The sequence below is a fragment of the Natator depressus genome, chromosome 1, assembly GCF_965152275.1.
Source record: "Natator depressus isolate rNatDep1 chromosome 1, rNatDep2.hap1, whole genome shotgun sequence".
Taxonomy (NCBI): Eukaryota; Metazoa; Chordata; order Testudines; family Cheloniidae; genus Natator; species Natator depressus.
In genome coordinates this window covers 230,611,560-230,624,600 of record NC_134234.1, presented here as the reverse complement: position 1 = coordinate 230,624,600, position 13,041 = coordinate 230,611,560, and the positions used below count along the sequence as shown (strand labels likewise).

At 42.5% G+C, this 13,041-nt stretch overlaps 1 long non-coding RNA gene across 1 annotated transcript in view; it reads right to left on the bottom strand.

Annotated features, from left to right (window-relative positions):
- Positions 1–7,783, bottom strand: part of LOC141985282 (uncharacterized) — a 55,433-nt gene extending 47,650 nt beyond the window's left edge. The window contains exon 1 of the long non-coding RNA XR_012638897.1: positions 7,580–7,783. This is a non-coding gene — a long non-coding RNA (uncharacterized LOC141985282). The remainder of the gene's footprint in view (positions 1–7,579) is intronic.
- Positions 7,784–13,041: the final 5,258 nt, after the last annotated feature.

Here is a 13,041-nt window from a genome sequence, read left to right as displayed (position 1 = left end):
TGTGTCAACACATTTTTCTTCCATGGATACAATCTCCCTTGACTAAAGGCTTGGCTACACTTGCAAGTTAGAGCACATTAAATCAGCCCCGGGCACCCTAACTCCTGAAGTGTCCACACTGGCAAGGCACTTAGAGCGCCTGGCCTCTGCAGCTGGAGCGCTCCTGGTAATCCACCTCCACGAGAAGCATAAAGCTTGCTGTGCCCTGGCTGAAATGCATGGGTGTCAGTGTGGACAACGTGTTGCATTACAGCCCTATGATTGGCCTCCGGAAACGTCCCATAATCCCCTGAAGTCAAGTGGCCACTCTTGTCATTGTTTTGAACTCAGCTGTAGGAATGCAGATATGCCCTTTCAAAGCTCCGTTTCTGACAGCCGGCTGCTTATCTGCTCCGGGACAAAGCAAACCATTACTGTGGAAACCTGCTGCTGTGAGTGTGAGAGACAGAGAGAGAGAGAGAGAGAGCGCGGCGGGGGGAGGGGAGTCTGCTGCTGTCTGAACTTACAAAACAGCATGCTGAAACACTCTCTGCCCCTCAAAACACACTGTTCCTCCTCCCACATACACACAACACACTCCCTGTCACACTCCACCCCCCCTTTGAAAAGCACGCTGCAGCCACTTGCACACCGGGATAGCTACCACAATGCACTGCTTTTTGTGGTGCTGCAAGAGCTGCTAATGTGGTCACACCAATGCGCTTGCAGCTGACAGCGTAAATACACAGTGGTGTTTTCCCTGCTGCGGTCTCCGAAGGCTGGTTTAACTCCCAGCACTCTACATCTGCAAGTGTAGCCAAGCCCTTAATGTCCTCGAAATTCCTGACTTAGTCTTATTTTATCCAAGCTCCTCAAACTAAGGGAGCTTCAGCTAAATGGGTCTGGTTTTGCAACCTCTCTTTCAAACAAGGTGGTTTGTGTGTGCCAAAATATCATTTTGTCTGTGTGTGTCGTAGGGAGGAAGGCATTTTGGAATAATCCCACCAGTGATGGCTCAAATCAAAGTCCTAATTTATTCCAAACTCCAAAGATATCTCAGCTGAATCATTCAGGTGGGGCTCCTAATTTTACTTACTTACACACACACACTCAACCCCGTGATAGGGGGAAGCCACACTGTTGCAGTCAGCTACAGCATCCCACTTGCTTTCTACCTCCCACAAACCCAGATAATTTTTTTCTTTAAAAACACATTGAAGTTGCCTTTCGAGATGGGCAGCAGCGCCGCCTGTCCCCCACCTTTGTGTACATACCACAAGAGCAGTCGCCACTGCCGCTGGTGTAGAGACCTCCTCCCCTCGGACTGACAACCTGTCTCAGTGTTGAAAAACAGTTCAAGGTAGCACTCGAGACCAAACGTGCCATTTTCCTTGTCAAAATGAAAGCTGTAAATTTGAAGCCTAATGCTTAATGTATCCAGATATTGAACACAGGGACTTTTATCCTCAGCTTAATGGTCTGTCTAAAATCATCAAAAAAGATTACTTAAAAATTCTAGGTCCTCAAAGGTCCTATAAAAATTGTGTGAAGCATTAGTTTTGGGTTGTTTGGGGTATTTGGGGGTGGGGGAGAGCAAAAAAAAAAAAATGAACTGGAAAATATTTGTGCAGAAAGAATATAATCTCCTTTGTCTTGAACCCATGGGACCTGCAGATAAATCTCTCTAAATTCAGGAGGCCAGATCCTCAGGCGGTGTAAATCATCATAGCTCCATTCACTTTAATGGCAATTTGATGTTTTGCACAAGGAGGGTATCTTTCCTGGGGGTTTCTTTTAAAAAGCTGTGTGGTGATGCGAGATCTTGAATATTGCCTTGTCGTCCTTCAAAGCACCACTGATTTTCTTTAGGATTTTTGTTTATTTTGCTAACTTGGGTTAGGTGTCTGTCTAAGGACTTGGAGGATCTGTTAGTTTAGCTTTCCGATGTTTCATTGGGAAAAACGGCTGTACTTTCTGGATATGATTGTCAAAAATGCTTTAAAAAAATCTCATCCTGTTTCCCCCCACCCCATGTTGAATTCCTGAGATACAGAAGAACCAACTGGCAGAGCTTTCACTGTGGAGTTTAACAAACATTCTCTTGTCTCTCAAAAAAACAACCCCCTCCCCCAGCAATATACATCTTCCAAGTACATTATTTCAATGGGCTAGATTCAATAGTACTGGAGCAGGGATTGCATCTTATGCCAATGAACCCCCTTGTGCTCAAGGTAAGATTCATCTCAAGGAAGGGCAAGCAGCATTATCAGTACCTGCCCTCAGAAGATGTAGGCTTTAATACATAGTTACTATTCCTCACATACACTGAAAATCTGCATAAGTTTAAACTGACTAATATAGCTCATTGCTCACTTATTTCCACTCTTTCCCTGCCCACCCCCACCCCCCCCACACACCGTTCTCCCATCTAATTTAGTTTAGCATAGCTTAAATACTTGTGATTTTGGACTTGTATGTCTAAAAGCTTTTGAAGTGTGCTGGCATTCACTTATACCTGTGAACTACATTGTGTTGCATGCATTCAAATGTCTGTCTATAGCCTGCAATAAAAAGAATTATTACAAAAATAAGCGTGCGTGGATTATAGACTTCATTTTGAACTGTTGGTAAATACAGTGTTTATATCTAAGGCCATAAGCTGCCATTTGGAATCATCTTTAGGAAAATTTCCTACTTGATTGTTTGTTTCTCCGTTGTTATTTCCCCCCCCTTTTAAGTTTCTCTTTTAAAACGACAAAAAAACCCACAAAAACCACACAGAAAAGAATCTTTTTTCATTAGTCAAACTGAGATAAATTATCAGCCAAAATAAATTCAAATTTAAACCTGTTGTGTGTCCATAAGTGGCCCTTCTGGGAAGCAGTCAATCCAGGACAAGAGTGTGATATTCTGGAACCTCATGGGCTGCCAATATCGAGATGGCAATAAAATAAGGTAAGAATGGAGTTGCAATCTTGTTTCTCCAGTCTTTTGACACCTGTATTGAAATCTTAACATTATTTAAAAAATAGCACTAAGCAAGTCTTAAAAACTTCCAGGTCTCACGTGATAGAAGCATCCCAAGATGTGCATGCTTATCTGAAGCTTAGCTAACGGAACATTCTCAGGGTCTTGACCTCAGCTGCTGTAAATCAGAAAAACGTCTTCAAAGTCTGAGCTACACCAGTTTATACCAGCTGTGGATCTATCCCTGAACCTGCAAAACCTTACCAAGTTTTCTTGCAAGATTTCTGGCACCCCCACTTTCAATCCTCGCTAAGAATATCACAGGAGCAACTTTTTTTTTTTTAATTAGTAGTGTTTCAACCCTTCCATTCCCTGCGGGAACTCAGAACCATGGTGATGTGCCAAAATGGACAAACTTACCTAACTTTTTTAGAACCTTAAAAAGAGTTTGGTCATAGCTCAAGTCTAGACATGGGCAAAGGTTTGGGGGCTGTTATTTTTTCCAAAACCCAGTCTAGTCATTCCTACATAAAGGTAGTTCTGTTTGGTTTAAAGTTGGATGTTACGTGTAACCGACTAAAGCATTTCTTCCATAGTCTTATCTCCACAAGTAACACTGCCCAAACATATAAATCCTAGCTTAAAATCAGCTGCAAACAGACATCCATTATGTCAGCTTTCATTTAAAGCAGGTAGTTTGTAGCTGATATTTAAAAAGGACAATAAGCTTATCTTTACAATAACTGTCTTTTTAAAGACAAATTTTGTACACCGGGAAACAAAACAAGTGCAAGGTTTGATGTACCCCAGCAAATCCTATAACAATTCTAATCAGTTGTCAGTTAAGAAGTGTCTTGTAAAGAACTGTGTGGAATTGCTACTGTCTATTACCTGTGTATATAAAAAAAAAAACTATAATAAATGCATTCAATAATTGTTTGAATTGATGCTGTGCATTCTGTCATAAATGGTTTATGGATAACCATCAATTCGTTCTGCTCATCACTCTAACAAGTTCAATGTACTACTCAGAGCAAAGGATGACTATTTATTTAACAGCTCTTGGCAGGAAAATTTGTTGCGTGCCACAACTTTACAAAGAACATTAAAATCAATGACAATTTATAAACCAAAGGCTGGGAATTATGCTTTGGATTCCCATAATTCATCAGAATAAAGCTGTCAGATACCTTTTATTATAAATTAATAGCATGTTGTATAAAAGCTTGTTGGTGGCAGTGTTTTGTCAGTTTAGTAGTGACATCTAGTGGGCATATGTACTTACAACTAGTAGTTTTATTTTATTTCCTAGAGAGAGACCCACTGCTGCATCGGCTCTCAGTGGTATGGAAAATGTGTGAAGAAAAATGTGTTTGATCATGCAGTCATTAACACCACTTAATGTTATTTAGGCATTTTAATTATAAAGAAATCATACTGAGCCTAAATAGTACATTTCTATTAGTTTATAGTTTATATCTGGATTACTGGCAATGGGATCATCTTTATCTACTTTGCTTGCCTTTCACATGCGATTTTTGTTTTTGTTATTTTTACTCTTGTACTCATACTTACTTGTGGATTTACTGGATTTCAGAATAACCACTTAAACAATCTTTATGATTCCCAGTTAAGTGGTGGGAATATATGGAATTTGATCACATATGCTTTTAAAAACCCCAGTTTTTAAATCATCTAAGAATCAAGCATTTCAGATTCTGTTTTGTATTTGGTCAGAATTCTTTAATCTTTCACAAATCTTAAAAAAAATGGACCTCTTGAATTTTGTCTTCCAATGTTAATTTAAATTAGATACAGAGAAATAAAAGACTATTCGGTGAAGCAATGGGGTGGGAAGAGTCCAATTTCTCTCACATCCTGCAGAGCAGTTACTTTTGTTTTAATGTTAATAAAGTAAAAGAGCAGTCTTCAATACTGTACTGTTTTCCACATTTAGTTTTGTCTCCATTTCCTGTGACTGCAGAATAATACATAAAAGTTGTAAAGAAACTGTGTCTGTTTTCAACAGCTTTGTTAGTTTACAAAGGTCCTGATGATAAAAAGAGAACATGAAAAGATAATTTGTGAAAATGTTCTTTCTACTGTATAATGTCAGCGGATATGGAGCTGATAAGCTCCTAAAATAAGGGTGAATAGATGCAGCTGCATTTACAGTAATAATCTTTACACACACACACTTATTTTTCAATATACTTGGATTATATAATATACATGATGCCTGGCTTCCTCCCTAGTCCTGCCTACCCTCTACAGGTCTAGCTTCTCTCTCTTATTGAGGAAAAGGCAGCTCTGCATTTATATCCCTGCTCCTTTCCCAGCGCACATTGCTGCTAAGTCTACAACTCCCACTGGTCCCTCCACCAGAATGCCCTTATTTGGGGTTGGGACTTGCTGCCCAGTAGCCTCCCTTAGGGTATCTCTTCACTGCAGAATTACTGCAGGTGATGGGCCCCCTGGCTCTGATCACCCAGTTTGGCCTAGCCTGGGTCTGAGCAGACATACTGCAAAGCCATACTTGATTTACTGTATCCTTACTGGTGGTGCACTCACTTGTGTGTTGTCATTAGGACTTCCAGGGGCATATCCCCCCGGTTCTTTATGCTGCAGTAACTGAGCCATTCTGTGATTCTCTTCCAGTGGGTTATGGGACAATTTTTCTGTCGTGAGAGCATGGGAGGTCTTGTGACAAGGCACTGGAGGACTATCAGCACTTGGGTGATTTAGCCTGTGGTCTCACTGCAAAGAGGGCGGGCAACTTCTTGCCAGCCCAAATGAAAGTTGTACCTAGATTTTAGCCTACAGCCCCAGATTGAAAGCACCACTTAACTCAGGTGAAAAGGTTTTGTGTTTGGACTGGAGTGGGGTTAGAAGCAGCAACACTTAAGTTAACTGCAGTGAAAACATACCCCTAAAGGGACACTCCTGTTAAACAGCGTCACAGGAATCACATAATATATGATATACATGGAAGCTGTGATATAAGATTTACCCTAAATCGCTGAATAACCAAAAATCCCCCCCAAAATCTTGAGACTATAGCGTAGCATAATCACAGAGGGGATAAATGGGCTGCCGTCTAACATATGAACATTCTCTCTCTTTACAGATACTGTGGGCCTGATTGTCTTCACCTCCACACCAGTGTAAATCTGAAGTAACTCCATTTAAGTAATTCATGTAAGATTGATGTCAGCAAGAGGAGAATCGAGGCCCGTATGTTTGAGAATACCTGTTTCACGTTTTCTCAGTTTCAGAAAGTCTTTTTTTTTAAATCCATGGAAAACTTCAAAATGTATACTAGCCGTGAGAAGAAATAAACAGCAGCAAACGAGAGTTAGCAAAGGGGATGGAGTTCATGCCTATTAGTCTCTTGAAACATTTTTCAAACAAATACTTTTAGAAATTAAAATTGTAATTTTTTAAAAAGACCTGAATATTATATAACAGAAAAAGCTCAGAAATAAACATTAGATGATAAAAGCATAGATGATATGCAAGATACACATAAATGAAGTGCCCAGATATTACAGTGCTTTGAACCGTATATATATGTGATTAATACATTTTAAAAGTTATGTTGAAAAATATTTATATCATATTCCCAACTATCTCTGGTAACTGAATCTCAGGATTTCCTTCCTTCCCTGCTATCATCCAGAAAAGCTAAACAAACATGTAAATACCAAAAGGAAAAGATTCCTGCAGCAAGAAATAGCAGCTCACATATGCTGAGGACTGTCTGTCCAGAAGGCCTCACCAGAATGAGACCACACATATCAAATTACATTGTTGGTTGTGATAACTCTCACGAAGCATGGCAAGGATTAAACTCAATCTGTGTCCTTTCGGATGTCCAGTCTGGCCCTCGCCTCTACCAGAACAATTTATCTCAGCTAAATCCTATCTCTCTGGCCAAGCATTCACTCTGTCAGCAGAACAACTCAGCAGTTAATGCTGTTTTCCCCCTATACCACCTAGTTATGAACTGAAGGCAGATGAAGAACACATTTTTCAAGGACAGTACAGCTTTCATTTCCAGTCAGATTCAACCCAGATTAGATAAAACCAAAGAGGAACAGTATTTATTTTAAGCTATAGTAAAGAAAATAAAATAGGTTAAACCTTTCAATATGTCACTTATTCCTGCAAAAATGTCTGTGAACTAGTTCCTTCTTAAATTACAGAAAGGAAATATAATTTAAGACATTCATAAATCTTAAACCTATAATAAAGATTATAATAACTTCTGACCTATTACCCGTCTCATCATTGTCATTCTGCTCTCAAGATGGAGTCGGTCCCCTGTAACTTCCAAGAGCTGTTTACATCCCACGCTTGTGAAACTCACTCCTAGAAAGAGTAACCCATTTTCTTTCAAGCGCACTTATGATTAATTTGTGGAATGATATTCAACCAAGATGTTAGCCAATGCCTTTCCTGAGAAGTTTTAGGAAATTTCTTGACTGGTGTGAACTGTCCTCAGCATAACTTTTAATGGTTATATTTAGCCTGCAGTCCAAGTCATTAGGACATCCCATATGTTTCCCTAGAAATCCTTCTGACTAGTCAAGCAGAGATGTCATTAATATTCAAATAGCCTTGTGGCACTTACAGTTCTAGAGGTGCTTGGGTCTTCCCAAAAGAAGGCATGAGTTGAATCTGGGCATCCTCAGTTTTATGCATGGCATGTTCACAGTCCTAATATTATAAAATTAAAAATCATAAGGACCAGTACTGAAAAGATTAAAATTGGATAGAATGGCTATAATCTGTCACAGAGAGCAAAGCCACTCATGAGACTAACATACATTTTCTTCAGTCTGCATACATTTCTGAGCAGAGCTGTGACAGCATGTCACAGCAAGAGGGTTTAGAAGATGTGGTGAAAAGCACAAAAATAGCACCCACAAGTTATTACTCCAATGTGCTATGTGTCATGTGGTGGGTGGTTTCCACAATGAGAGAATTAGCCTCTGAGTGGCAATCATTCCTCTTGAAAATCAAAGCTCCTCAGAAGGATTCAGAGGGCCAAATTCAGAGATGATGTGTAAGTTGGTGTAAGTTAGATTCCTTTTGAACTACTTACATCCACTTACTGAAATATAAGTTACTGTAATAGAGTCTGCAGAAGTGTAATAGCTATATGGGGGAGCTGGAAGAAGGTAGTAAGGACAACCTACTTCAATTAACACATTCCTATACTCTCTCTGTTAATTTCTTTTTTGCTCTACTCCTCTCTTCTGGCCCCCTTGCCATATTAACTACATCAACTGAGATTTTCTTACCATCAGAATCAGTATGCCCAATTCATCTGGTCAATCAGGCTCAGTAGGCCAAATTTATAATTAAGCTGTAAAATAGCAGGAAATGGCTAACCTCAAATCAATTAGAGAATAACTGTAGAAATTGGTGTGGGTTTGGTTCGGTGTGGTTCATGCAAACCATTTTTCTCCTTCCAGTTTTAATCCACAGGGATCTGCATCCCTTGAATTTTCATTTCAGTCTGGGGTTCATGCTAATCCTAAAATCCTCATCCTAAAATGCCAGAACATCTGAGTTGCATCTAGTTTTCACAGACTGGCTCAGGTATCCTTGAAACTTAACTCAGGTTAGCCAAGCTTTAGGAACCTTTCAGCAAATCTGGCTAGTGATTCAGATCTCTGGTGAAAAAGTTTCACACAACTTTATACTGAATGTTAAGTTCAGTTTGGCTAAACATCCAAATATCCAAACTAATAAAAGGAAATAATTTATTTACTGAATTATTCTGTGAAACTCATTGCCACAAGGTACTGCTGAGGACAAAAAGAACAGGAGTTCTTGTGGCACCTTAGAGACTAACAAATTTATTTGAGCATAAGCTTTCGTGGGCTACAAAGTGGGCTGTAGCCCACAAAAGCTTATGCTCAAATAAATTTGTTAGTCTCTAAGGTGCCACAAGTACTCCTGTTCTTTTTGCAGATACAGACTAACACGGCTGCTACTCTGAAACCTGTGATTACTGAGGACAAGATTCAAAAAAAGGATTACAGTATGTATTTCTATAGGTAATGAGAACATCCCTAGTTATATTAGTTATGTTAAAAAACATATTTATATGGGATATAAACCCTCATACTTTAGGCTATGTCGTAACCATAAAGCTAATGGTAGCCTAGAATTCCTCCTTACCTGTAAGGAGTTAAGAAGCTCAAATAACCTGGTTGGCACCTGACCAAAAGGACTAATGGGGAAAGAAGATACTTTCAAATCTGTGCTGGGAGGTGAGGGGGGCGCGAGGCTTTGTTTTTTGTTTTGTTTTTCCTCAGGGTGTTCCTGAGGAAACAGAAAGGTTTATGCTAGCTAGGAAGCCCAAAACTGTAATTGAGGCGGGGGAGATTGGAACCAAAGTGGTGGAGATGGTGGAAAAGAAAAAAACTAGTAGCAGTTGGAGCGGCTATCAGAAGGCGCAACCTGAGACAACACCCTATCACCGGGGGCAGCTCAAGGCGCCACCTACATCCCAAGGAAAAACCCAAACACCTTATCGTCACCCCACACCAGTCAGCTGGGCGATGTTTTAAAAGTAATGAGCTGGGGCATGTGAAAGCCAACTGCCCCAAGAACCCCAACAGACTGCAGTTCATTACACCAGAGTCACACCAAAGGTCCTCAGACCCAGATGCCTCCCAGGTACCCTCAGAGCGAAGGGAAACTGTGAGTGTGGGCGGGAAGAAGGTTACAGTGTGGAGGGACACTGGAGTACAGGTGTTAGCTATCCACCAATCCTTAGTGGACCCCAAATTCATCAATCCAGAGGCCCAAGTGATGATTCAACCCTTCATGTCAAAATCTTTAAACTTACCTACAGCCGAGTTGCCTGTCCAGTACAAGAGCTGGTCAGGAATGTGGACTTTTGCAGTCTATGATGATTATCCTATTCCCCTGCTGCTGGGGGAAGACTTGGCCAACCATGTGAAGCTAGCCAAGAAGGTGGGAATGGTCACCCGCAGCCAGGCTAAGCGAGCTGTCACACCTAGCTCTGTTCCTGAGCCTTCAACAAAGGCCCAGTCTGTGTTACCAGAGACCCAGACTGAGGTGGTGGAACCGGACCCCATGCCAACGTCTGTGACAGCAGTAGTGGATCCAGTCACAGAGACCCAGCCAGAGCCAGTCCCAAAACCGGAACTGGCGGAGCAACCAGCACCAGAACCATTGCCAGCACTGAGTCCAGCACTTACAACCCCGTCTACCGCTCCAACACCAGAGGGCACCACCAAGCCTGCAGTGGCAGCAGCAGCAGATAACCCTACACAAGAGGCTCAGCCAGAGCCTGAAATACCACATAGTGCACCAGCGGAGAGTGGTTCACAGTCAGCGGAAACAGCCCCATCACCTGCATCGCTTCCAGAGGGACCAATCCACAATCCAGTGAGGAACTGATGTCTCCAGCATCAAGGGAACAGTTCCAGGCCGAACAGGAAGCAGATGAAAGCCTCCAGGGAGCTTGGACGGTGGCACGGAGCAACCCACCACCTCTCATCTCTTCTAATCAATCCCCGTTTGTTGTAGAAAAAGGACTTTTATACAAGGAAACTCTGGTGGGCACCAGGAAAACTGTCAGCCTCAGAGACAGTTGGTAGTTCCAACTAAATACCGGGCCAAGCTCTTGAGCTTAGACCGTGATCATCCTAGTGGCCATGCTGGGGTGAACAGGACCAAAGACCATTTGGGGAAGTTCTTCCACTGGGAGGGAATGGGCAAGGACGTTTCTACCTATGTCTGGTCTTGTGAGGTGTGCCAAAGAGTGGGAAAACCCCCAGACCAGGTCAAAACCCCTCTCCAGCCACCCCCCACAATTGAGGTCCCATTTCAGTGAGTAGCTGTGGATATTCTGGATCCTTTCCCGAAAAAGACACCCAGAGGAAAGCAGTACATACTGACTTTCATGGATTTTGCCACCCGATGGCCAGAAGCAGTAGCTCTAAGCAACACCCAGGGCTAAAAGTATGTGCCAGGCATTAACAGACATTTTTGCCAGGGTAGGTTGGCCCTCCAACATCCTTACAGATTCGAGAACTAATTTCCTGGCAGGAACCATGAAAAGCCTTTGGGAAGCTCATGGGGTGAACCACTTGGTTGCCACCCCTTACCACCATCAAACAAATGGCCTGGTGGAGAAGTTTAATGGAACTTTGGGGGCCATGATACGTAAATTCGTAAATGAGCACTCCAACGATTGGGACCTAGTGTTGCAGCAGTTGCTCTTTGCCTACAGAGCTGTACCACATCCCAGTTTAGGGTTTTCACCATTTGAACTTGTGTATGGCCGCGAGGTTAAGGGGCCATTACAGTTGGTGAAACAGCAATGGGAAGGGTTTACGCATTCTACAGGAACTAACATTCTGGACTTTGTAACCAACCTACAAAACACCCTCCAAACCTCTTTAGCCCTTGCTAGAGAAAACCTAAAAGATGCTCAGGAAGAGCAAAAGGCCTGGTATGATAAACATGCTGGAGAACGTTCCTTTAAAGTAGGGGACCAGGTCTTGTCTTGAAGGCGCTCCAGGCCCATAAAATGGAAACATCATGGGAAGGGCCATTTACGGTCCAGGAGTGCCTGGGAGCTGTTAACTATCTCATAGCATCCACCACCTCAAACCTAAAGCCTAATGTGTACCATGTTAATTCTCTAAGAATTAAGGGTTTGTCATTTTAGAGCTCAGGGAGGAGATGACGCTGAGTGGCCTGAAGGTGTCTACTATGAAGGAAAAAGTGACGGTGGCAGGGAAGAGGTGAAAGTCTCAATGACCTTCTGGCGTATGCAGCATCAGCAGATCGAGGAGCTGTGCACTTCGCGCCGATGTTCTCAGCCACCCCAGGACAGATCAAACGGGCATACCACTCCATTGACACAGGTAATGCTCACCCAATTAGAGCCCAACCTTATTGGGTGTCTCCTCAAGCCAAAACTACTATAGAACAGGAGATCCAGGACATACTACAGATGGGTGTAATCCGCCCCTCTAACAGTGCATGGGCATTTCCAGTGGTTCTAGTTCCCAAACCAGATGGGAAGATACGCTTTTGCATGGACTACCGTAAGCTAAATGCTGTAACTCGCCCAGACAACTATCCAATGCCACGCACAGATGAGCTATTGGAGAAACTGGGATGTGCCCAGTTCCTCTCTACCTTAGAGTTAACCAAGGGGTACTGGCAAGTACCGCTGGATGAATCTGCCAAGGAAAGGTCAGACTTCATCACCCATGTAGGGCTGTATGAATTTAAGTGCTCCCTTTCGGGCTGCGAAATGCACCCACCACTTTCCATAAACTTGTAGATAGTCTCCTAGCAGGATTTGGAGAATTTGCGGTCGCCTACCTTGATGATGTGGCCATCTTTTCTGATTCATGGGCAAAACACCTGGAGCATCTGCAAAAAGTCTTCGAGCACATAAGGGAGGCAGGGCTAACTGTTAAGGCTAAAAACTGCCAAATAGGCCTAAACAGAGTGACTTACCTTGGACACCAGTTGAGTCAAGGAACTATCAACCCCCTACAGGCCAAAGAGGATGCTATCCAAAAGTGGCCTGTCCCAAAGTCAAAGAAACAGGTCCAATCCTTCTTAGGCTTGGCCGGATATTACAGGCTATTTGTACCGCATTACAGCCAAATCGCCGCCCCACTGACAGACCTAACCAAAAAGAAACAGCCAAATGCAGTTCAGTGGACTGAAGAGTGTCAGAAGGCCTTTAACCAGCTTAAAGCAACACTCATGTCTGACCCTGTGCTAAGGGCCCTAGACTTTGACAAACCTTTCCTAGTAACCACAGATGTGTCCGAGTGTGGCATGGGAGCAGTTTTAATGCAGGAAGGACCAGATCAAGAATTCCATCCTGTCGTGTTTCTCAGCAAGAAACTGTCTGAGAGGCAAAGTCACTGGTCAATCAGCGAAAAGGAATGTTACGCCATTGTATACACCCTGGAAAATCTACGCCCATATGTTTGGGGACGGCATTTCCACTTGCAAACAGACCATGCTGCGCTGAAGTGGCTTCATACCATCAAGGACAATAACAAAAAACTTCTTCAG